This window comes from Ceratotherium simum, chromosome 4 (assembly GCF_057802395.1).
Source record: "Ceratotherium simum simum isolate JZ-2026a chromosome 4, ASM5780239v1, whole genome shotgun sequence".
Lineage (NCBI taxonomy): Eukaryota > Metazoa > Chordata > Mammalia > Perissodactyla > Rhinocerotidae > Ceratotherium > Ceratotherium simum.
Genome location: NC_141903.1, coordinates 30,546,729 through 30,574,360, shown reverse-complemented (window position 1 = coordinate 30,574,360; position 27,632 = coordinate 30,546,729). Strand labels below are relative to the sequence as shown.

At 37.3% G+C, this 27,632-nt stretch overlaps 1 non-coding gene across 1 annotated transcript; it reads left to right on the top strand.

Moving 5' to 3' along the window:
• Positions 1 to 14,597: 14,597 nt before the first annotated feature.
• Positions 14,598 to 14,704, top strand: LOC147917233 (U6 spliceosomal RNA). The gene has a single exon (XR_015552108.1). It is a non-coding gene; the product is annotated as a U6 spliceosomal RNA (small nuclear RNA).
• Positions 14,705 to 27,632: the final 12,928 nt, after the last annotated feature.

Genomic DNA, 27,632 nt, shown 5'->3' with positions numbered 1-27,632 from the left:
AACAATTAGAATTCTTAAGAATACTAAGTTCAGTCCTACTAGGACCTATCCCACATGATGTGGAGGGTTCCAGTAATTCATTTTTAAAGGCTTTAATCCATTTAGTTATTTTAGGCTATAGTGAGATGTTTGGCCTGGAAATATATTCTGGACCACTGGAGAAGAGATCTGATACCCATAAGTAAAAATACTCCCACAAGTGAGGCTAATCCTTCATGATATGTATATAGCATTTTAGAGATTACAACTGCTTTAATTATTCTCATTTATTCCTCACAATATTCCCTTTAGATAGGGATTATCATTATCTCCTTTTACAGCTGGGGAAGCTGAGATTTTAAGATGAGGTGAAGTGATTTGCAATCAGCAAGTCGCCAAGCAAGGGCTCAAAATGAAGTCCAGGTCTCTCTCCATTTTACTGGTACTTGCCAAACTGTGGGATCCTACCAGTGGCACACAGATGGAGCATCAAAATACATGACCCCACGTAGCGAGACATTCATTTCCATTCCAACTCTCCTTCAATCTCTTTAGTTCTGTCAAGGGGAAAGTCTCATATCTGTGCTAATACATCTTTAGCACCTTTCATTTGCTGATCTCTCTCTCTCTCTCTCTCGAAACCAAGAAAGTGCAGGACTCAGTCTCAGAACTTTTGGCTGGTAAATTAGATCGAGAATCTAATAACATCATTTTTCTTTATTTATAATAAGCAATATTGGCTTTTCCATTTATGGTTGAGATATTGTTTCCCTTTGAAATAAATTCATTTTTGAAGTTAAAAAAGTGTTGATTTAAAACAAATCCTAGATGAATAATAATATAGGTGATTTGTGGAGATGTGCAAGTCGTGAAAATGGTACCCAAATTACTGCAGTCTGAGAATACCACGAGTAGGAAGGACTCCTGAAGGGAGCAGAGGGTTTCTCTCACTTCTCTCTGGTGCAGGCAGGAAGAGGACTGGGGCACATCCTGCTCCACGTAGATGACATGGTCATGAGCCTGTAAGACAGCGGTTCTTAACCTGGGGTCCACAGACTGATGCCAATCCAAAATGATGTTTCCAAACTTTTTGTGAGAAGAAAAATAAAGACGATGTATATGTCAGCACAAGAATGCCCAACATTCTTTCTTAGGTAAGAATGCGCTTTATTCTGGAATTATGTTCTTCTTTTTTTGGTACAAGTGCAAGTGTGTTAAAATGCACATTCTTTAGTGATTCCTTGACAATAGTAGATGGCCATTGTTTATTGTGGTTGTTCCAACAACTTTACTTGGCAAAACAAAAGCTGGCAATCTTAACCCCTTCTGCATCTTTTTCTATATATCACTGAACATCTGTTCTAGGAGACTTCAATTGCAGGAAACAGCTTGCCTTCTATTGTTAGAGGAAGAAGGTATTGATAGACCCAGCATTATAATTGTGGTTACCAGCAATGCAAAACAACAAGCCATAAATCCTTATAGAACCCAGGCGCTGCTGTTTAGCATTGAAGAGATCCTTCTTTCTCTTCACTGTAACTAAATAGAGATGGAAGATTAGCGAAATAAGATCGCTGTTAAATTAAAGAGGAAAACAGTTCAAGTTTCACTGAGGCTGTTACAAAAACAAACAAATATACAAACCAACCACCCCCCAAACTCCTAGACAAATAGGTAGCTCTCAGGGACCTCGCAGCCCATCTCACTTGAGATGGGCGAGCTGACAGCCCATTAAAAATGACAGCCCCACCCTCTCTCACACTCTGAGGATGGAAACGTGAACTGGCAATATCAGGCTAACTCTTTGACCTAGCAATTCCTTTTCCGCTAATTGGCCTGAGAAAATATCATAACTGGGCACAAATAATTAATTACAGGGACGCTCATCAAAAACATCATTTACAATAGTGAAAAGCTAGATACAATTTAAATATCCAAACCCCAAAAGATTGGTTGGGTAAATCACGGCACATTCATACACTAGAATACTGTGTAAATATATAAAACTATGCTATAGAAAAATACTCAATGTTGTGTAAAGTTGTTAAGAATGTATTGGTAAATGAGAAAAGCACAAAAGCAAAAGAGTGAAACATGTACAGAACATTGGATCCAGTATGATTTATTTTAGTTAGAAGACTGGTACAATACGTCTGGATCGTGAAATTATGGGTAAATTCTCTTCTTTTCGTGTGAAGGTATTTTCTAAAAATGTCTACAGTGAAAATGTACTACTTTACTCTAAGAAAAAAAAGTGATTTCTTTAAATCAGGCCCCATTTAACCTGTTTAAAATGGGTCAGCAACTATAGGCAGAAGCTTAAAGATGTGGATTTGTGGATTTGCGTTTTGTAGTGCTGACGTGCTTTCCCCTAGAACCAAAGGGAGACACTAAACCTCTCTGCAAACTCTTTGTAGATTCCCATCTGTGACTTAATAAATATTTGATGCAGTGGCCAGTCAACATCCCTACATTAGTGAAACTTCTGCCCAGAAGCGACTGCACAGCTCTCAGCCGTGAGATCGAAGTAAGTTAAAAAGAGCGTATTCATTAGCCACTTCAAAGGGTTTGGTTTTTTTAGCTGGCAATTTTGCAGACTGGATTATTGGCTCTGCTGTCTACTGCGTGACGACCAAAAAACATACTACAGCAAGGAGGAGCCTGCTTCTTCCCTTAACAATATTTTCTTTCCTTTGTGTTCACAGCCCAGGAGGCAAACGCAGCACGACTCACCCCCTCCCTTACCCTTGGTTAAACAGCTGTGAATATCTAAGGTGAGTTTAGTATCTGCCCAGCAACTTTGATGCCCAAAACCTGGAGTCTAGTCTCCCTGTCTGATGTAGTTTTGTACAAAAGGATGGACCATGTATTCTTTCTATACCTCCATGGTTATAATTGATAATTAAAAAGTCAGTACTTTGGAATACTACTCAGCCATAAGAAACGACGAAATCCAGGCATTTGTGACAACATGGATGGACATTGAGGGTATAATGCAAAGTGAAATAAGTCAGAGGGAGAAGGTCAGATACCGTATGATTTCCTTCATTAAGTAGTAGATAATAACAACAATAAACAAACACATAGGGACAGAGATTGGATTGGTGGTTACCAGAGGGGAAGGGGGGAGGGAGGAGGGTGAAAGGGATAATTCGGTACATGTGTGTGGTGATGGGTTGTAATTAGTATTTTGGTGGTGAACATGATGTAGTCCATGCAGAAATAGAAGTACAATGATGTACACCTGAAATTTTTACAATGTTATAAACCAATGTTACTGCAATAAACAAAAATTAAAAAAAAAAAAAAAAAAAAAAAGTCAGTACTTTGTCCCTAAATATCCTGAGTTGACAAGTAGAATGGATGAACAAATGTAGCAGGGCAGAGAAGGGACCTGAAATTAGCTAAAATTAATCTCAACTACAAGGGGCTTTTAAAAGGACCTGGGCAAACTCCCACTCATTCCTCAAACCTCAGTTTAGATGTCACTTCTCCCTGGAAGGCTACCAGTATCCATCTCCACTGTTCCAGACTTGGTGCCCCTCCTCTGAGCTTCCATAACTTTTGTGCTTCTCCTGCGAGAACCCCTAGATTGTATTATAGTTACCTGCTTGTTTATATCTTTCCCTAGCAAACTGAGTTTCAAGAAGACCATCCTGGCCACCACTGTCTGGTATAGTATCTGGCACTTAGAAAAGTACTGAATAAATATTTATTGAATTGAGTACATTTTTCCTGAAATTATAGCTGCAGAGGACTTAGAAAACTATAGGATCATAGGGTCAAATTTGAAAGTTTCCTCTATTCATTGCTTGATGCCCTACCTCCCATAGCTCTCCAAGCAAGCAGTTGTCCAGTCTGCTTGCATACTTCTAATGACAGGGAGTTCACCTCTCTTCAAAACAGTCAGAGGTAGACTTTGAAATGACTAAGGAAGATGAGTAAAATAAAAGACGAACAGGGCAGGTCCTGAACTAAATTGGGAAGAAGTTAATCCAGCTTCCCCTTTTTCTGCGGGGCCTTGATCTCACCTGAGGGTCAAGTAAACCCCACCGAGGTTGCCACTGATAGCAGTTTAAGGCCTTGCTTTCCACACGAGAGACACCATGCCAAACAGTCCTTGAACTCTAAAAGGAACACGGAATCTCTTCTCAAGCATCATTTTTATTTGGAGATCTGGAGGGAAAATATTTTTATATTAAAATATATATATAGTATGGAGAAAAATATATGCATGGTTTTAAAGAGACAGCACAAGACTTGAAAGAAATTGATCAGAATCTTTTGGGCTGAGCCCTCAGACTCCTGGGGGTTAAGAATTCACTCTTGGTATGATGGGTTACTTTGGTGGAAAAAATATGAGAAATACTGCTGGCTTCACGTGCTATCATCATATACCCCCTGGGAGTACTTGCATTTCCACTGGTTTCTTTTGGAGGCTGGAAAGGCTTTAAAACTAAAAGGAATCAGTGCATAATGGTAGAATTTCAGGCAGCATGAATTGGAGGAGAGGGACAGATATTTCCAGAAGAGGCCCTGCATTTATAAAGCCCACTCCCTAGTATTCTGTCAGCCCTCAACAGCTAGTCCTGGTTCTGGGTGGGTACAGTAAATGTCCACGTGATTCAGCTTTGACAGTGTTTGGGCAAGCGACTTAACCCCTCTAGCCTCAGTTTCCCTGGCTATAAAATGAAAGTAGAACATTTACCTTGTAGAGGTATCATGAGCTACTGTATAAAAAGTACCTATCTCAGTGCCTAGCACATAATAAGCACTTAATAAATACTAGTTCCTATTGGCATTAATTATAAAATTAGCATATGCTCAATCAGACCCACCCCGAAATTTGTGGGTGTGGTAGAAAAATATAAATGGAGAAATATATGTCTAAATTTTTCAAAGTTATAAACAAGTAACAAACTGTTAAATATAATAAAATATGTTCTATCCTTCTACCTTTGAAACAAAATCCCTTTAAAAAACTTTTTTATTTTATTATGGTAAGAACACTTAATGTGAGATCTAGAAAACAAGTTTTTATGTGACTGAATATCAGCAACCTTTAAAGTTGACTGAGGGGTTGGCCCTATGGCATAGCGGTTAAGTATGCACGCACAATGCTGCTGGCAGCCCGGGTTCAGATCCTGGACGCTCACCGATGCACCGCTTGTCAGGCCATGCTGTGGCGGTGTCCCATATAATGTGGAGGAAGATGGGCACAGATGTTAGCCCAGGGCTGTGCTTCCTCAGCAAAAAGAGGAGGATGGGCATGGATGTTAGCTCAGGGCTGATCTTCCTCACAAAAGAAAAAAAAAGAAAATTATTAAAGTTGACTGATCTTTAACTTTTTGCATATATCTGGGAGTTCTGTTGTTTGGCTGATGTTTGGATGAGTTGTAATAAAGGCATACACAATTCATACATTACTACATATCACATAAATTTTATTTTTTCTTCATTTTAGTAAAATTACTAATCATATTGTTATAATCTGGATTTTTACCTAATTTGTGATCTAATAATAGTAATGTTAAATTAGACAATATTTCTTGTCATTGTATTCTTATTTTTAAATTAATTTTAATATAGAGAAAACTTGCTGTTAAGCCAATAGCAACTGAAATTGTCAATAAAGTTGCTGTAGTAACATTCACATTCAGAAATCGACAATGGATTTTACATATAAAGATCAAATAGTATGATGGGGTCTTAAGATAAATTATCATAGAAAATATTACAAAATATTCTAATTTCATCATATAAATCACTATCACTTATCTTGCAATTTTTACCTTCTCTAAAAACAATATCTAGATCCATAAAATATTTAAATTCTTTTTTAAAAATTTCCAAGGCTGGAATATTATAAGGAAGACCACAAAATGGCAATATGCTCTGTAATTTATTCAAATCTCTCTTTAATTGACCCTATACTTTTATCTATAATAACCCCAAAATAATCTCAATAGAAATTAGTTTGGGGATTATTTGTGTGTGAATATTCCCTTTTAGAGTGATGCAAACATTTTTGTTTACTTGTTCTGATTTTCCTCTATTTAATAAGAATGTCACATTTATTACATACTTCACATACAGTTTATTTCAATTTAGAGAAACTATTTTCTTTAAATTAAAAAAAAATTAATCTTAAGAAAGGAAAATAGCCAAATTCGTATCAGTTTGAGTTTGCAGAGTTTCTGCAAGCTTTGGCTAACATTATTAACAGCAAGCCACAGTTCACAGCAGATAATTGTGGATAGTGCAAATTCAAAAATAGTTTTCTGTCAAAGATCACAATTCTCTTTACTTAAGGATCATCTTTTATTTCTTGTACAATTCTAGTGCATCTTGTTGTCTTGTGTAAATTAACTTTTATTGCATTAATGGCATTTTGTCAGCATTCCTTTTGTGTGTCCAAGAGTGGTTGTAGTGGCAAATAGGACATGTTTTTCATCAAGATGTGTCATCTTTAGGCAGATACAGAAAATATCCTACGTAATCATTGAATTGTTCCAAAGATGCCATCATTTATTGGCACAGTTGAGAATATGTCTCTTAAGAAATTCAAATCATGCGTTGTCTGTGGCTCGCAAAAAATACTTGTTCCTTATCAACCGCCATTACCAGTAGCTTGCCCTCATTGTTCTTTTAAATCACTTCCTAAAATTCAAAGTTATTTTTGCAGTTCAATTTTTCACAATGGGCGTAAAACCAGTAAAATATTCATAAATTTGACTTCCTTGATTTTTATCTTCTGATAGTTTGACAATAAGTATGATAAATGTTAGTTATTCAATATGATTTGTCCTGGTATAATCTAGTTAAATTAGTTATTATTAATTTTTAAAATTGTATGTGTAATTTATTTTCTCGCTTTTAATACTATTTTGAATTCTCTATTTTTTATATTATTTTTAGATTAGTTTCTATGTATCTTATATGCTTGACCATTCTTGCATAAGTTGGAAAGTTATTTTTTCTACTAAACTAGAGAGTTTCCATTGTTTTCTATGAATGTTGCGCTGGTGTTGTCAAGCTTGGCTAAATATGGAACATCTATGACTATTCTTTAAGAATATCACAGCAATTGGGCCGGCCCCGTGGCTTGGTGGTTGAGTGAGCGCGCTCCACTGCTGGCGACCCGGGTTTGGATCCCGGGCGCGCACCGACGCACTGCTTCTCCGGCCATGCTGAGGCCGCGTCCCACATACAGCAACTAGAAGGATGTGCAGCTATGACACACAACTATCTACTGGGGCTTTGGGGGGAAAAAATAAATAAATAAAATCTTTTAAAAAAAAAAAAAGAATATCACAGCAATATTTATATCAATATTTATTTATTTATTGGTTTCTTCGTTGATTACTATTGATTGTTTGCTGTTGTTTCAGGCTTTTTTCAGTTCTAGTATTTGCATATGCTGTTTTTGTTTTTTTTTTTTTGATGCAAGTAACATTTTGTATTCTTTTATTTGAGAACCTAAGTGTTTCCAGTCACAAATAGTTTCCCTGGCCAAAGCTGACTGTGAAGACCAACTGTGAAATATGTAATAATAGTAACAAAATAGTGTGTCTTTCAACTTAAAATATGAAAAAGCTCCTACAGTTTTTTCCTCCATTTGGAAAACATTTTATTTTAGTATGAAATATTAAATTTTCTGCCATGTTTATCCAATGGAAAATTCATAACCAATAATTTGAATCAACTTATGTTTTTCTGGAAGCATTCTCATGATTTCAGAAGGATATGACAGACTTTTTCCAGGATCAATTTCCAATAAACAATAAAGATCCACAATTTTCATCTTGCTCATCCAATCTGCCAATTTTCTTGCAATTTCTTTTTCTTCTAATGGGCAGGCCAGAATTGCATTTGTTTCTTCTGAGTTGTGAATTTTATATAAAAAATTATATTGTTCACTGTCTTCTTTTGATCAGGAAAAAAACTGCATTAGTAAAGAACGTAAAGTTACAGGTGTTTCATCTGACCTGTGCAAGTTGTGGATGCCGAGAATACTTTTGTTGCTTATTTTCATTGTTTTGCTCAGTACCTAAATCTTCATTAAATGATTTGTAATGCCTATTTTGAATTGTATGTGGGTTATGCTTAGCAGGTCTGTTTACTTTCGTTGTCTGCAATTTAAAAAATTGAAGCAGACCACCTCTTTGAATATATTTTATGTTTTTCTTTTCAGCCCTTACTTTGCTGAACTCCACTTTCATATTTTGTGTTTCCATCCTAATCTCAACTTGTTCTCATTCTCAGTGATCTATAGAATTAAAAGATAAAACGTAATCATATTCAAAAGGTTCCAACTTTGAATGTTCTTCATCAAAAATGTAATTAAAGTAAATGTTAAATATTAAAAAATTAAAATTATTCTTCCTATATGGCCTCAAAAAGTTATTTTTCTTCTAAAATGTTCAAAATTGTCTATTAAAATTAAAGAGCAAAATAAAAATAATAATTAATGAACATTAAAATTCAAACAAAAAATATTCAAATAAAAGTTTTTATTTAGTTTTAAAATTTAATTATATCTTATAAAATATTTTTATAAACAAAACTATTTGCAATTCTTGTATTCAATGTTCATCAGTTGCTAATGCAAGAAATTGCTATTATGCTTTATGCTTCAAACATGGTATGTCTAGAGTATGTATAAAAAAGATTTAAGAATAATATTGTTTAATATTGGAAAATATTCTTTGGCTGTCGTGTGTAACTATCTCAAATACTGCAGTAATTTATGAGTACTTACAGATCTACAAATTGGAGCTCAAAGAAAGCAGGAAAATAGATGCTCAGCACTCCTGGGACATGATACTTTATTATGCAAGAGTCTATAGCATTCATGACATCTGAGAGGAAGGATTTGACAAGTTAATTAATTTGTCTTTTCTCTAAATGCTTCCACAGCTCAAATTCTCCTTGCACTCCTAAGCAGTGTCCTTCCATGATGTTGGCAGCAGGACAACCCCTGATTCTTCATGACATTTGAGTAAAGTCACCTTTTGTTTCCAGGACAGAGGGCAAGAGATGCAGAGAAGATTTCCTTAGTCTGAATAGTGTTAGTCACCAGTGTGGATGTTTAGGGTTATGGCTGCTCTGTGTCAGCAATGGGTACTCAATCTCATAGGTTCTTTAATAAATTTACTTTTTCACGGTGTGCTTGTGATTTTTCAGACTCTCTAACACATGAAGTCCAAGGTTGGAGCCCCTCTTGACCAGATCTGAGAGCTGTCTTGAGCTCAATAAAAAAATCCAACACTACAACCCGTATGTATAAAATGGAAATAGGTTCCCCCATCAGTACCTGAATAAATTACCATAGAAACAGTTGGTTGTTTCCTTTTCCAGGCATGTTTTATACCAACATATATACACATATATTTTTTATATATAATTAAAAAAATATATAAATGAGGTCATAATATAAAAACTTTGTAAGCTTCTTTTCCCACTTAACATTATTTTATACACTGCTTTCCATGCTGTTACATAAAATTCATGATTAACTTTATTTTATTAATAACTACATGATATTACACTAAATTTTTAGTCAATTCCTTCTTGATTGACTTTTTTTTTCAAATTTTTGTCATTATAAAAATCATATGCATATACCTTTGTATAGGTGACTTGGTGTTCATTACTTTTTTAAAAATAAACTTTTTACTCTGGAATAATTTTAGACTTGCAGAAAAGTTGCAAAGATAGTTCAGAGAGTTACTGTATGACCTTCAGCCAGCTTCCCCTAATGTTAACAGTTTACATAACCATTGTCCTTTTGTCAAAACTAAGACATTAACATTGATACAATATTATTGAATAAATTACAGATTTCATCAGATTTTCCACTAATGTCTCTTTTTTTATTGTGATAGGAAGACATAACTTGAGGTCTACCCTCTTAACAACTTTTTAAGTGTACAGTGCAGTATTAACTATAAGCACAATGTTGCACAGCAGATCTCTAGAATTTTTTCATCTTGCATAACTGAAACTTTATACCTGTTGAACAGTAACTCCCTATTTCCCCCTACCCCCAGCCCCTGGCAACCACCATTCTAAGTTTTCACTACTTTTAAACCCATGACTGCATTTGGTCAATTATAGCTAATTTATAAATGTTAAAAATGGTCTACATATATCTTTTATAGGATCACTTAGTCCCTGCTCCTGTTCTTCATCTTCTGAAGGCTTTCCTGAAGACTTTTAAGGACAACTAAGGTCCAGATGAATATTTTACACTTATATGCCTTGTCTGGGATCCAAGGCAGTCTGATATATTACTGTGTTAAAATTTCCTGCCCAGAAATGGCAGAAAAATTAGAAACGCCAAATGAAAACTCAAATATATGTAATATTTATATATTTAAATATTTTTATATATTACCTATATATTTTACGTCTATTTAACTAATCTTCATCTTAATTATAAGCAGCATATGCATGCTGCTAGTTTCAAGTTTTGTTTGTAGCTAGAAAGTGGCAGATCCAGGATCAAAATTCAAGTGTGGCTGACACAAATGCCAATAGTCTTGCCACCATACCACACATTCTAGTAGGTATTAGAATTTGGTGGTAGTGGTGGTTCCTCAAAGAGCATCTAATTCTTTTCAATATAAGAAAGAATTTTTCTATACACCAAACTGATCACAGTGGCCACGTTTAAAGAGTGGAGAAGGATTGAGGAGAAGAGAAATGAGATATTTGCATTTCTGTATTGATTGACTTATTTAAGTAATGAGAATGGGTTCATATAGTACTTGTCAAATTTTAAAAATTAACAAAAAATAATCTTATATAGAGCTGGTAGGATATCAAACGATACAGGCACCGTTGAAACTTTTGGAAGTTGTTTATCAAGTTAAACATACACTTGCTATATGACCCAGCAATTGCATTCTTAGATATTTACCCAAGAAAATGAAAGCATATGCCCACAAAAAGATCTGTACACAAATATTTATAATAGCTTTATTCAAAATCACCAAAAACTGGAAACAATCCATATGTCCATCAATAGTGAATGGATAAACAAGCTGTGGTACATCCATAAGATGGAAAAAAATTCAGCAATAAAAGTAACAAACTACTGATATGTGCAACAACATGACTGAATCACAAGAAGTCTGACTACAAAGGTTACATATTGTATGATTCTATTTATATGACATTCATTGAAAAGGAAAACTATAGAGACAGAAATCAGATCAGTGGTTGCTGGAGGTGAGAGGAGGGCATTGAGTACAGAGTGGCATAAGGGATATTTTCGGAGTGATGGAAGTATTCTATATCTTGATTGTGCTGGTGATTACACAACTGTATATACATTTATCAAAACTCATTTAAATTTATGCCTAGAAAAGATTAAGTATAGATTAAATTATAAATTATAGTTTATATTGTCATTATATTATATATATAATAATATAATTATATACTATAATACATAATATTATAGTATACATATATAATACAGTATAATACATAATATTATAGTATATATAATATATACTATATATATTTTATATATATAATTATATATACTTAATATAGTTATTTTATATATATGTAATTATATATACTATAATATATATAATTATATATATACTATATATAATTTAGTATATGATTATAAGTTATATTATATGTAATTTATAATTATAAATTATAGTATATTATATATAATTATATTATGTATAATATTATAATATGTATATAATTATATATTTATGTAATATATAAAATTAATATAATTTGTATTATATACTATAATTTACAATTATATAATATATGCTATATATGATATAGTGTATTATAATTATGATATAAATTATAATTTATATTAATATTTGTAGTTTATATGATTATATATAGCATACATAATTATAGTTATAACAACATATTATAAATTATAGATCAATAAATATGACTTAAAAATTAATAAACAGAAAGAACTTTCAAACAATTGAAGCTACAAATGAGATCGTGAGCACCTCCTCACGGATTAGTCCAGCAGAGTGTGGACCGTGTGGCAAGGAAACAATAGAAGGAACTGGGTGGTGAGTCAGACTTGATGATATCTGAGCTCCCTATCCTTTGTACTAGGTGCCCATCTTTGTTTATACACCTCTACACCTCGGCAGGGCAGCTGCTAGCCTATATCTGACTCTTGTGTGAATTAGAATAGGCACTTCCTCTAGGTGGAGGAGGTACAGTGTCATGGAGCGCTCCTTGGCTAGCAGATGATGCCTTTGTGAGCCTCATGGATGTCTCAGGATAAGCAGAACAAAGAAAATGTGCCTTGTAATAGTCCATAGGAGGGAGAAGGGAGAGGGACTCTATCTGTCCAGCTCCTTTCTTTTTTCTATTTCCCTCTGGTCATGGTTTGGCCCATGGAGAGTTAACTCTCCCATGCTTCGTGTTGCTTTATGCAATCCTTTCATCAGCGAATTGGGAAGCCAGATTAAACGCCCTGTGCTGTGGCATTTTATCTAAGTCCAGAAGTAGCAAGAGAAGCAACAAACACAGGGCATGTAGCTATTCAGTATGGCTGCATAGATGCAGTGGAGAAGAGGTTTTCCTGACCACCCCCAGTAATGAATGGTCAGCCCAGGGTGGCAGAATCCTATGGGCCTAAGTGGCAGCAGGTATTTACAACCACAGTTGGGGCAGAACAGGCAGCATGGTTCTCAAAGTTAATGGCACCAAGAGAATCTAAAGAGGCATACGATGTTGCAATTCAGGGCTCAAAATTATTTGTTGAGTACATGAATGAATAAATAAATCAATGGAGAAAATTATGGGAAGATAGTAGCAGTGGCAGTGAGGTTTTTAAATCTTCCTAAATCCCCCTGCTCCCATAAAAGAGGACAGATCAACTCTAATGGCAAAACCCAAAGCCCAATGTCAACATCTTCAACAGATCTAGATGAACAAGATATCCTCATGAACCCCAAATTATGAGCAGGTGGAGGAAAACTACCTGTAGGTAAAGACTCACATTGTATCAGTATCTGTGCAGGAGGAAGCAATGTGGTATTTGACAGATCTGAGAACAGGAGACCTCTAAAACTGACAATAGGTACTTACTATTTACCCAAGGAAAGTAGACCAATTTAAGAACAACAACTGGGGGCTGGCCTGGTGGCCTACTGGTTAGGTTCACATGCTCCACTTCAGCAGTGCAGGGTTCTCAGGTTCAAATCATCAAGCCATGCTGTGGTGGCATACCACATACAAAATAGAGGAAGACTGGCACAGATGTTAGCTCAGGGCCAATCTTCCTCACCAAAAAAAACAACAACTGAAACTGGGAGGGGGTTTTACACACTCCTGTAAACATGTAGGTGTGTGGGATCCAAGATAAGGTCTCAAGGAGCTAGTATAATTTTGGCTCTGTGAACTTTCATATATATGTATGTTGGATATTCTTCTAATATCTATATAATAGAAAACTGACAAAGAAGAAAATAAAAAGCAATGAAAATTGAAAAGTAATTTAAATTTAAAAAGCTAACATTAAAGAAAACTTTCCTGAAATAAAAAGAGATTGGACACTAGTACCTAGGAAAATCAATCCAGAATGACCAATATCACGATACATTCTGAAAAAACGTCTGGACTTTACAAAAAAAGAAAAAAATCATTTGGGCATCTAGTCAAAATATCAAGTAATGTAAATGGGAAAGAAATAAGATTGTCTTCAGACTTTCTTCCAAAAGAAATGGAGTAACATATTGAAGATATTCAAGAAAAGAAAACATGAGCCAAAGATTTTATATCTAGCCAACATGCCACAAATTATGAACGTGAGAACCAAAGAATATTGCTCCCGTGTCCCCTTCCTGAAGAATTTACTAAAGAAAGGTTTTCTAGACAATCCAAATGGAATGACATTGGCATACGGACTGATAGTAAGCATTAAATATATATTTTCCTATAAAACTATGATGGTTATAAGAAGAGCGTGTGTCCAGGCAAAGTAGATCTTATACAATAATTAAAAGGGGAGAATGGTAAGAGAGATGAAAAGTAGAATATACTTGTTGATTGTTTTATAGTTACTGATGATAGTAAAGGGATATTTATTTAAATGAGATGCTGGTGGATAGAGATGAGAGAGGAAAAAAGAAAGTAACTAATTTCCATATTGTTGAGAAGCCAATAGAAAATAACAAAAATAAGATGAGGCGGGACTAAGGTTATTTTAACATTAGTATAAAAGGAACCTTTAAATTAAAAATAAAACCTTCCTAAATACCAAATATATTTGAGAGAGCAAATAAAATAGACCACACAGTGAAAAATTAGTGCTATAAAAGACTTGCATATGAATAACATAAAACAGTATGAAGTGAAAAAAATAACATGCAAAGGAGTGTCCATAGTATACTACCATTTGAATAAAAAAGAAGGCAAAATAAGAATATATGTATGTATATGCACACATGTATATATTTGTTTATTTTTGCAAATAAGAAATGATAAGCCAGAAACTAATAAAATTGGTTATGTACAGGAGTTGAAGAAAACTTCTGAGTTACCTTTCCATATAATTTTGACTTCTGAACTACATTACTGTTTTACATATTCAGAAAATTAAATTAGTGCTCACTTCAGCAGCACATACACTAAAATTGGAATGATACAGTGAAGATTAGCATGGCCCCTACCCAAGGATCACACACAAATTCGTGAAGCATTCCATATCTTTGTGATGGATGTTAACTAAACTTATTGTGGTAATCATTTTGCAATATATACATATATCAAATCATTATGTTGTACATCTTAAATTTACACAATGTTGTACGTCAATTATATCTCAATAAAACTGGAAAAAATAAGAAATTATTTAAAAAGCCTGCTACCACAAAGAAAAAATATTAAATCAACAAACCTAGGAAAACTGTAGCATTGAATATAAAGAGAAACAAATGAACCTATTTCAAGGTTTAAAGGTTTTTAAACAGACCTTTACCTTTAGTGGGCTATATTCTAAGGATAAAAAAAAGCTGCAAACAATATTCAACTTCATCAGTAGGTTTGTGGTTGGTAGTGGCATTGATGTAGTAATTCCGATACTATTGGGAGTATTGTAGGGAGGAGCAAATGAGTAAATAGATTGCTGTTGGTGAAAACCAGGGTTCTCACTATTGGAGAAAGGAGAAAGAAATATGCACTGAGGGGACAGAGGAAGAACCGGTGGTGTTGGATTGGAGGTGTGGGATCAAGATTAAGTCATGCATTAAAATAAAATATACTTCCTGGCTCTGTCCACTGACAGGGCCTGGAAGCAATGACATCTCCATAGCAATGAGCACTCCAACCACCCAGTTTTTGCTTTCTAAGAACTAGTTCCCACTAAAAGGAACCAAGGCTTTTTGGCGAAATGGCTGATTCTACTGGCTCAAGGAAAGTACAAGATGAGTTTGGGACTTCCTCTGCTAGAGAACAAATAATTGCTCAAAACTGATGCGGATATGTCAGAAAGACACAGACCAGCTGGAAGGGGCTTCCACCTTGAAGGGCCAAATTTGGGACAAATTGAAAACCAAAAAGAAACTTGGTGGTAATGAATAATCTGAGTTCATAATGATATTCAAGAAAATTTAAAAAGTGAGTGTGAGGGAAGAGACAGCTCTTTTTTTAAAAACAGTAGAATGACAGCTAATAACTATAGAAGAAATGATGTAAATTTGTGATTTTTTGTAATCACTAATATAATAGTTGATTTGGGCAAGGTTTATTAATGGCTACTAAAACATTGGATGAAAGTTGTTGGAGAACAAGATATTCTCACATTCTCAAAGTACCATCCCACAGATTATCTATTAATTATAAAGGGGAAAAAGATGCCTTTACAATGGAGAATTCTAGCAGACAGCACCTTAATCAACTGATTAAACTTAGCATGACCAATAATAGGACACAATGGCATCATGTATCTCTTGTTGTGACACCCTGAGAAGGACCCAACATCACCTCTATAGAGTTTTTGTTAAAGATCTTTAACTAAATCTAATCCTGATGAAATAATCAGACAATCCAAATTGTGGGGTGTTTTTTTTTACATTCCATAAAAGAACTGGTTGAAAGTCAATGACAGGAAAGACCAAAAAAAAAAAAAAAAAAGGCAGGAGAACTATTTTAGAGTAAAGGAGCCTATAGAGATAGTACCATTAAAACAGCAGGTGATTCTCGATGAATCCTAGATAAGGACAAAAATAAGACAAAAGAAACCAAAAAAAGCTCTGAAGGACATTACTGGGAAATTTGAAGAAATTTAATAAGATTTTTATATCAGAGAATAATATAATCAATATTAAATCTATTATAATGACAACTTGGTTACGTAGGAGAATATCCTTGTTTCTCAGGAGATAAATGCTGAAGTGTTTTGGGGTGAAGCTTCATAAACTCTCTAACCCACTTTCAAATGATTCAATCAAAAAATAGCCCCACATTCATGAAAATAGGTACAATGAATGTATGCAGCTAAATGTTAACAATTGGTGAATCTAGGTGAAGGATATTTGAGTGTTCATTGTATTATTTCCTCAACTTTTCTGTAGGTTTAAAATTTTTCATAATAAAAGGCTGGGGGAGTGATGAACACAGGGACCAGAGGAAGGTGTGTGACTCCAAGGCAATCAATCTACAGGGTAGCCAGCTAGTCACCTAGGGCCTGAGTGACCTGGCCTGAAAAGATGAGCTATACCATATCGGTTGGGATCCATTTGGCTTCAAGTAACAGGATACCCTAGTCAAAGTAGCTTACGCTGCAAGGACACCTAATTAGCTCGGGTAACAAGAAGTCTAAAGGCAAATGGCTCCAGAGTTGGTTATTTGGTAGCTCAAAGATGTTATAGTCTGCTCCTGTCAGTTCCTCTGTAGTTCTCTTGGCTTTACTTCATGGTTGCAAAATGGCTACCATGGCTTCATGTATCATATCCTCACACAACACATCCAAAGTAGGCACGAAGGGGATTTTTGGGTTTTGCCCTCTTAAATCAAGGATAAAATTCCTTCCCATAAGCCCCTGAGCAGATTGCCCTTACAATCCAATTCTGATTCATCACTTGGGATTGTTTACCTGAACAAAACTGATTGGGAGGGATGGTTGTTGGATGGGCAGCCAACGGTGTTTGCCACATGAGCCAATCTGTCTCACTTGCTCAGGAATCTGAGCCAAGAAACCCGGCCTGGGCTTGCTGTTAGCAGTCAAGCCGATGGTGAAGGGACAGCCGGCAGTTGAGTTGAGGACATGGCACGCCAGGCCATGTATAAGCCAAGGTTAAGATAAGAAAAAACTATAGAGAGGGTGAGGAAGCTGTTTGGTAGAGAAAGGAGAATGGGGCACAAGTGCTTAGGTGGGTGGAGCTGCCTTGAGGGTTAGAAACTGCTCCCTCAACTGCCCTGATCCCTGTTTTTTGGTTATGATTTCAGTTCCAGGCCACAGAGAATGTACTAGTTAGGATTCATTTTGCCAGTAACAGGAAGGAAAAAAAAAAAAAACCCAACACACTGCCCTAGCACAAAAGAGGAATTAGTTATAAATGTACAGGAATGCCTTAAACCACGAAAGGCAGGAAGTTTAGCCTGTCCTTAGGAAGTACTAGGACTGGGAAGTGCTAGAACCAGGTGACTTCTCTCTGCTTCTTCCTCCGTGTTTCTCTGTGATCTATTTAATTCTTATCTCTGCAGTAGGATGTCTCTGCTTCTTTGGCCCCAGGTTATCATACATCCACCCACACCTTCTAAATTTTCACTGAAGTGTTGGCCCCACAAAGAACCCAGGTGGTAGTCAGTCCCTTGGTCCTCATTTCAAATTCCAAAAGGAGAGAAGCTAAGAGGCCTAAGTTGGGTGCTATGTCCAATCCACCAAGTCCATAGGGCAAGTATGGGATAGGGAGCAGCAGTGCTGGGAGAAAGTGGTCATTGACTCAAGGCTGGAAGGATACCCCAAGAGGTATCCACCATGATCCTTAAGACAGTGGTTTTCAAGATTAGGGGTGGGAATTTGCCCCTCAGGGGACATTCATCAGTGTCTGGAAATGCTTTTGGTTATCACAACTTAGGACGTGGGTGCTACCTGCTTCTAATGGGTAGAGGCCAGGGATGTTGCTAAACATCCTAGAATGTGCCTACTAGAAAGAATTATCTAGTCCAAATGTCAATAGTGCTGAGGTTGAGAAACCCTGCCTCCCTTTTGATTCTAGTAACTATTCTTTCAATCAATTGGACCATCTGTACCCACAGAGCACAGACCCAGGTCTGGTACATCATAGGTCCCAGTATATATTTGCTGGGCAGAAAGTGAATGAAAACACCATTCTAAGGTTCGGACTCTACTGCTGATTACCCGGGTTCAGTGTGCAGGTAATAGTGAAGGTACCATGGGAGCCCACACAGGCAGGAGATGTTGAGGTTCTTGCCCTGGGTGGGAGGATTGTCAAACAAAAAGAGAAGACAGAATAAGCAGAAACAGATACGAGCAGAAGACAGAACTATAAATACACACAGCTTGCTCTTGCAAGTGCTCAAAAACAAACAGCAGCTGCCTCGCTGGTACCTACTCCTCCCCACACACCATAAGGGAGAGCTGTAAATCCGTAAGTCCCAAACAGCTGTCAGCTAGGATAGGAGGGATTTTTTTTCCATACTAACTTGTCAGGCAGGAAGGTACAGGCTCCAGGCCACTGGGTTTCTCTTTGGCTTTGTCAATACAACATCTGCTTTCATTTCCTAAGGAGCATTAACAGCCTGAAATCCTTAAAAAAAAAAAATCTGTAAATGGTTCAGAGTGGAGAAGGTTTCAGGAACAAGGAAAAGAAAGAGTTTGTAAGGCTGGACGTTTTCCTGAAATTCCGATAAACCTGGCTCTGCTATTTGGCAAAGGGGAGTAAGTTTTCTGGCATAAATCCCAGAAGTTAGATAACTCAGGGTCTTTGCTGCCCTCTACTGATTATAATGAAGACTAGCAGGGGGTTTGAGAGAAGGGGAGAGGCTTTTCAGTAGATAGTTTCCGTTCTTCATTTAATTTTTCAACACATATTTACTGAGCTTATACTCCGTGCAGATGCTGGGCTAGGCATTAGTACAGTGGTGAAAAATACACACGAGGTCCCTGTTCTCACGGGACGTACATTCTAGCAAAAAAGAGACTGCGTATATGTCAACAAATAACAAAACATTTTAAGGTTGTTCAAAGTGTTGTGAAAGCAGTTAACAGGGTAATGTGGGAGAGGGGGCAGTTTAAGATTGGGCAGGCTGGGAGGTGACGCATGAGCTGAGACTAGAACGGCGAGACAAAGCCAGCGGTGTGGAGAGCAGGACCAAGGGCTTTCCAAGCAGATTGAGAAGTGGGTATCAACTCTGGAGGCAGAAAAGAGCCTGGTGGGTCCCTGAACCCAGGGTGGGAACAGGAGCCAGATTGGAGGGAAGGCCAGAGAGGTGGCCAGGGGCCAGGTCACCGAGGGACCCTGCAGTCTGTGAAGGACCTTGCATTTTATTCTGAATAAATCTTGCTCAGTAGAGGAAGCTATGGAAGGGTTGCTATTTTTGTTTTTAAAAGATTATTCTTTTCAATAGGACATATTCACGATAGGATATCAATAAACATTTTTCCAGAAGTATCAGAAAGTTTACAGAGGTGCATCCATTAAATAAACAAGTAAACATTTAGAGGATTACTTTGTCTCCTGCATGGATAATAGAAGGTAGGGCAGGGGACAGGACTAGGAGACAGAGCCAGACGGGGCTGTGTGGGAGTCAGGCTGGGCCAGAGAGATGCCCTTGCCTTGGAGATGGACAGAAAAGGATGGATGTGGAGGTGCCTTTGGGAGCTGAACCTTCAGGACCCACTGATGGGTTGGATGTGGAAGATGATGACAGAGTGAGAGCTGCCAAGGCTACAAGGGCAAGAAAATCAGCTCTGACATGTGGTTGAAGAGAAGTGGCATCTGCAGGCCCCATTCTTGGCTCCTTGCAGGACAGCGGGTGAGGGCCATTCACTTGTGCGCCTTTGCTCTCTCCCTTCTGCTCAGTCTGGGTGATTACACCTGACAGGTCTCAGGGACGCATCCCTCGTAAAAATGGCTGTAAAGCCTTTTGCTAATACGAAGCCGCCCATAAATGTCAGGTGATGAGAATTACAGCCCCGCAGGCTCATAAAAGAGAGAGCGTGTCGTGGCTTGAGGAAGCCACAGCGACTGTGAGGGCACCGAGCTGTCTTTCCAAGCTGTATTTTAGTTTCGGGGAAGATATGACCAGACGAAGTGGAGTGCTAGCTGAGGCCCAAGTGGCTCAGAGCCTTTCTTGAAAGGCTCAGTTATCAAACTTGTCAGCAAAGCTTCCCTTCCCCTGGCTCAGGGCTTCTTCAAGGTGAAGTGAAACATATTCTTAACTTGTACTAACTCAGCCAGGAGTAAGGGTGTTAGGGAACCTGGCCTCAGGCAGCTCTGATTCTGGGGAATAAACAACATACTGTTTCCCACCTTTTGCAATCCTTGACCCACCTGTCAACTAATTAGTGCATAGCACCCAGGTGTACTCCTGTGCTCACCATCTGTCTGGCAATCCTTTGATGCACCCCATATGTCTAACAGCCTGACCTTAATACTCCTTATTTCTCCCTTTTTACTTCTTTCTCTCTTTAATACGTACTCAACATACAGCTAAAAATCACTGGGATCATACGATAACCATGGCATTGTCCTGGAAACTGGGCAGAGGCACAACGAAATACAATATGAAGACCCTACTCAGAAGTAGTTACTCATCTAGCTGACTGCCAGCTGGACAACTATCTTCTGGGAGCACATACACACTGAAAAAGTAAAACAATAACAAATAATGGTGGCTAACATCTATATTGAGGGCTGCCTGCATGCCAGGCACCTGCCAAGGGCACTCTCTCAGGTGGGCCTTGTGCTAATCTCCTGAGGTGAGTACTATTGCCATCCTCAGTTTCAGAGGAGGAAGCTGAGACCCAGGGAGGCGGTGACTTTTGCGGGGTGACACAGCTAGTGAGTGGTGGAACCCTTTTTCAACCCAAGTCAGCCTGATCCTGAAGCCTGTGCATGCTCTGTCTCTGGCCCATCAGTTAGGATAACATGAGGTTCCCAACAGCATGAGGATATTCTGCATGCTGTTAGCACCAATAACGTCCACTGCCAATAACCCCAATAACCTCTAATAAGTAATAAACCCCAATAAATAACCCCAAAAGACAACAATAGATTTCTGGATCAATTTTCTATATGATAAAATATTTTTCAATTTTTGCTATTAGTTTTTTTATTTACTAAAGTTATTTCTGGCAGAATTAATTCATTTAAATTTCAGGGTGAAGATTTGAAGCATCCAATTCTGTCTGCATCAAATTTTATGAATTTTTATATGGTTTGTGTGAGGTTTCTTTAATGACTGTTATTTCTACCAGATCCAGCTTTCCTGGGTCAACTTTTGCAGCTCTGCATTTCAATGTTTGATCTTCAGTCAATTTTCAGTCAATACCACATTTTACCACATGCAAACATAGCCATTTTCAGTTTTAATTTGTATTGGTTATTTTTACCAGAAATATCCATTACAAATTGAACAGTAGACTAATAGTTTGTATTTATTTCTTAGCTAACCAATTATAAAATTGAGAGTATTTTACGAAACAGAGAGAGCTAGGTAAAACAGAGACAAAGATTCAGACATGGAGAGATAAAGATAGGAATAGATCAAATAATAAGAATAACAATTATATTTATAGTAATGGTAATAGCTAATGTTTATTGAGCAGTTACTATGAGCTCTGTTCTAAACACTTTAAATGGGTGTGCACTGATTTAACCCTCACAAAAACTCTTTGCAGAGATATAATTATTATTTCCATTTTAAGATGGGGAAAATGTGACAAAAAGACTGGAAATAAATCGTCTCAAGTTACATAGCTGAGAAGAGGGACACCTAGGATTCAAACCCAGGCAGACTGTGACAGAGAAGCTGCCGTGGTCCTTGTATATTAACTGCTTACTTCTTGATATTGTGGTGCCAAAACATCCTGTGGAACAAAATGATGGGGTGAGTCAAAATGTCCTTCTTCCATCCATGCCTTTCTGCCTCCTGAAATACCCTCCCAGGAGTGTGTCTGTGCCTGACACACTCAGATGCTTTCTTTAGGGGAACTGGCCTGACCTCGAGGAGGAGGGGCCCACTGCCCATAAGTCTGGGTCACCTGCCCCTCTGCTGGGCTTCCCAGCATCTGAGGTAATCTCTGTTGTAGATCTTATCATCTGTGCTGCAATTTTTGCTTCTTAGTCTTCCTCATTAGACCATAAGCTCCTTAGGGGCAGGAGTTGGGTCTTATTATACTGCTTTCATTTCCTAGTATAGGACTGGTACAAATTACACAGGCTATGAAAATTCCTGAATGAATGAATGTGTCATTTCTCTAATAGTGAATTCCACTAATAGTGATTTACTTTATTATTTACTTTTTAGTATGATTACTTTGGCCTAACAAGTTCTTCAGCATAAAGAGACTTGTGACCTTTTGTGGCAGTTCTGGAAACTTCCTAATTCAAAGCTCATGAAGTTTTGCTGTTCTCATGCAAGTGACTGGGATGTGAGTAAATCATTTAATTTCTACATTCCTCCACTTTCTATTTTGTCCTAAAAGTCCTACAGCCTCTGGCGATAACAGAGTTCATTAGCAAAGGAATTTGGAATATGATACAGAGTAAACCAAAGTCCAAAACCAGAACAAGTCTATTTAGAATATACGTCTGTGATTATAACTATATACTTGATCTGTAAAGTTGGATAAGTTATCCCCATGCATTAACCCAGGAGGCCCACATCAGAAATCTTAATGTTGCCTAAAACACCCCACTGGATCTACACTCAAATCTAATCAATCACCTAGTTTTGTTGATTCTACCTTTTAAATTGCTCCTGAACCTATCCCCTCTTCTTCAGTCTCGCTGTCATTGTCTTATTTAAGGTCCCATCATGGTCTGTCCCAACACCTTTCTACTGTGTCCCCAATTGCAAGCTTGCTCTGTTCAAACTCACCATTCTCACGGTAGTCAGAGAGATGGTTTTAAGAAGTAAAGCTGATCCTGTCACTCTCCCACTTGAAATCCTTAAATAATAACATCTTGTCACCTACAGAATAAAATACAACCTCCCCCACCTTTCTAGCCCCATCTCCTGCCACTCCCCTGCACACCAGTGCTGTTACTCCAGATACATACCCAGGTTCTTTACCAGCCACACAACAGGGGCCAAATAAAGAACTGGAATGCCAGGCTTAAGGCAAGGAAAGAGTTTTTATTTCTGGTGACGTCAGCCGGGAGACAAGAGGTCTCAAATTTGCCCCATCTCCCTGAAAGATGGGAGGCAAGGGGTTTTAAAGGTTGTGAGGGAGAGCATATGCTGGGGTTTTAGGTAGGGGAGGGGGAGCATGTGGCCACGCTGTTTGGCACCTTCCCACCAGCTTGTGTTTGGCCTTGAAGACTGAATTTCTTTCCCTTGACTGCCTGGACTTTTCTGGTTAGTTTTCATCTTCAGCCTGCGTTTGGCCTTGTGAGGCTAAATCTTGATGTCTGGACCTTGATTTCCTGGGCAAGATAGCTCACTCATAAACTAAGGAGGGACAGAAAGACCTGGTTAGTTATAAACAACAGTTGATTATGCTGAATATACATAGCTGCAGTTAGCAAAGCTTATAAAGTTTTTGCTCTCTTCTTCTAGCCCGGGGAAGAGTTTTTTAACCTCTTCATGCTCGGTTTCAGTGCTTTAGTCATACAGTCCCTAAAATTACTTCCAAAATCGCTGTTCCTACGGCAGCCTTTCCTGGTTCTTGTTTGCTTCCTCAGTCTCCACCTCCACAGTGGAGTCTCCTGCTAAACACAGTCACTCCAGTGTTTCTGCTTGAGTGTCAAGCAACATGGCATAAAGATGCAGAGCAAATGCAGTAGTGTGCGATTGCCTGACGACGCCACTGAAGCGGTATGAGTTTAGGCTACTTGCTTAACTTTTCTAATCCTGAGTTACTTCATCTGTGAGAGAGGGATCATAAGTACCTACTGTATATAATTGTCATGAGGAATTAAATGAGAAGTTTCATGTAAAATGTTTGCCTACGCTAATCACTTAGTAAATACTAGTCATTTGTCTTGGCTAAGATTTGGTTTATCTACTTTCTCTTCTAGAATGCTTACTCTGTGGACAACGACTCTTGTGTCTTTAGCATCTATGATAGTTCCTGGCACAAACTTGGTGTTCATTAAATGTTTGCCAGATGGACAAACGAATGGATTTACCAAATGGACAAATGAATTATCTGTGAGCCCAAAATTAGAAGAGTTGGTCTGATACGTTTGTGTAATGGAGAAGAGTTCAGGTAACTTCTAAAATGGTGAGTTATTGCTACAGAGACAAAAAATGATTACCTCACCCCATGTCCTGAGACTGGTGTGGTGCTTAATGACACACTGCAAGTGTTGAGTTTTATAAATTTTAACAGACAGATAGAACTTTTAGTCAAATTTAACTGAGAAAGCACAATGTCATAAAGACTTGGGTCTAGGCCTGTCTCTGCCACTAACTGGATATGTGACTGTGAGAAAGTTAATAATCAAACTCTCAGAGTCTCTATTTCCTCATCTGTGGACAAAGAATGTTAGACCAGATGATCCTGAAAATTCGTTTCAGCTCTCCAATCAACTTCTTTTGTAATTTCTCAAGGTGGTAATTTGGGAAAATTGTATAGGAAAGATAGCATATGAAACAATTGCATTATAAAAGTCTTAAATATTACCTTTACATAAGGATTCCTGAGATGTTTTTTAATTTTGAGAAAAAGAAAAAATTTAATAGTGTGATTTTAGAGCTGGAGTAAACCATAAAAGACATAATTGTTGTTGATAAAAGAAGGCAAGAGAGAGGCTCTCCTCCCCCAATTCAGTGAAAGAAATAGCATTGACTTCACCCAATGGATTTGATTAACTGTTTATGTTAATAAACCAAGAGATTGTAAATGTGTCATTGAATATTCTGGGACAAATCCAAAGTTTCTGGGAGTCAAACTAGTAAAATGCATACACAAGGGACTTGGATATAGTCATCTATGTAACAAACCAAGAGACTGCAAATGAATGGTTGATTATTCCAGGACAAATCCAAATTAGGGTAATCTAAAGAAATGTGATTATTATTTAATGAGTGGAAACCTAAATAATCATATGGTATCCTATTGGGAAAAAATTGTGGAAACAAAACACAGATGGTCATCCTAGAGCAGTGTACTCTTCTCTGTGGCTCACAGATCCCAGGTGGTCCATGGAATTATCTTAAGAGTCTGCAAATTCATAAGCTCACCAACCATTTATTGTCTGTTGACTGAATTAGCCAATGGTGTTAATAATAAAAATAACTTCCTTTTTGTTTGTTTCCTATAGAGTACAACAGAAAACACACCTCTTTTTAAATTTACTTCTAGCTAGAGAAGTAGGCTTAGCTATATATGCAAGGAAGAAGTTCTTGTGTAGGGCAGAGAGTTCCCCAGTGCAAGGGCAGGCACGGATGGTCTAAGTGGAAGGTATCTCTCTATTTGGAAAAGTATATTATCAGGCTATCATGACCTAATGCCATTAAAAATTCAAATCAAATATCTTACTGCCCTTGTTCTGCTTCCAGTCACTTTGAGCTGCTTTCTGATAATTTTGCTTGTTCTGTAAGTTTGCCCACAGAGAGGACAGGAACATCTGGCCTACTTGACAGTTGTAATTCTCTGTAAATGAATTGGCATTCTGGTCTATGGAGATGGATCTTTATGTGATCAGTTTAAAGTGAGCATCTTGACTTTGGTTCCAATCTTATTTTGCCAACAAAATCTATTTGGGGGACTGTAGAGCTAGGAGTACAATCCTTAACCACGTATATTTCCCAACATCAAGGGTTCCTTGGGGAGCTCTCTTGGCCCTCATGTAGCTGAGCCTTTTCTAGGGACATCTCTGTGCACTGCTTGCCCTTATCATTGGTTGAGCATCTTGTCCAATCCTCTCATTTTGTAGATGGACAAACTAAGGCATACATCACAATGTGGCTGTGGTTTCTACCCTTGGCACTTAGCATCCTGAGAGCTAGCTCTCTAGAAGCTCAAAACATATTCTAAAAAACTTTTAATTTTGAAATAATTTTGGATTTACAGGAGATTTGCAAAGTTCATACAGAGCTACTCTGCACCCAGCTTCCCTTAATGTTAATATATTAAATAACCATGGTACATTGATCAAAACTGAGAGGCACAATACAAACTAAACTACAAACTTTATTCAAATTTCCTTGATTTTTCCCAGTAGTGTCCTTTTTCTGTTCCAGGATGCGAGACAAGACACTACATTGCATTTCATTGTCATATTTCCTTTATTGCCTTAAACCTGTGACAGTTTTTCAGTCTTCACCTGTCTTTCATGACTTGGACACTTTTGAAGAATATTGATCAGGTATTTTGTAGAATATCCCTCAATTTGTTTTGTTTAATATTTCCTCAGGTTTGGACTGAGGTTATGGATTTTGGGGAAGAATACTACAGAGGTGCAGAGCCCTTCTCATCACATTATATCAGGGGCACATGCTGTATCTGAAGATGTTAACCTTGATCACTTGGTTAAGATGGCGTTTGCCAGGTTTCTCCACTGTAAGTGTAAATTCTGTTGTGTAGAGTTGCTAAGTCCAACCCACACTCAAGGAGAGGGGAATTAAACTCCACCTTTTGGAGGGAGGAGTATCAAAGAATTTGTGGACATATGTCAAAACCACAGAGTATTTTAAAAATTTTGACTGGAGATATTTTCAGCCTATGCAGTATCCTGTTTTTCCTTAAAGTTTTACTCACTAATTTTAGCATGCATTGGTAGATCGTGCCTGCAGCAGTGATTATTGTGGTGTTCTAATGGTGATTTTCTGTTTCCTGCATTCCTTCTACACTTATTAGAAACAATATTTTCAATGGATATCCATTTGTACCCCAGTGTGTTTTGTGACCTGGCATCTTTTTATCTAGCTTCTCAACTTGGATAAGTCCTTTTCTTGAGAATCTTTTCTTCCAGAAGATAGATTCACAGGTTTCTTTCCCCTCTTCTTTTATAGTTATCAGATTTTCTATAAGTTTTGGCACTTAAAAAAAATCACACATACTGTCATTATCGGCTTTCCAACAAAATGTCAAACATGAGATTTTGGTTATTTTACTCTTTATGTATCTGATTTAGCTTGTGTTGAGATAGCTTGTATCATCAGTTCACCTTTCCTTTCTTGTTTGCTGTCAGACTATAGACTAATATTGTAAGCAGATATATTTTGCTGTGTATAAGTTCCCTATATTTTAACCCTTCAAGGGCTTAGAATATTTTATTTATTAATGGGAAATTGCAAATATTAAAAAGTAGAGAGGATAGTATCATGAACCCTCATCTACCAATCACCCAGCTTCAACCATTATCAAGGTATTGTCAACCTTGTTTCATTTATAACCTCCTCCTCTCCCCTCCCCTCACACTCTCTCCTCTCCTTTGCTGCTCCCCACTCTTGTTTATTTTGAAGATAATCTCAGATATTATGTTATTTCATCTGAAAGT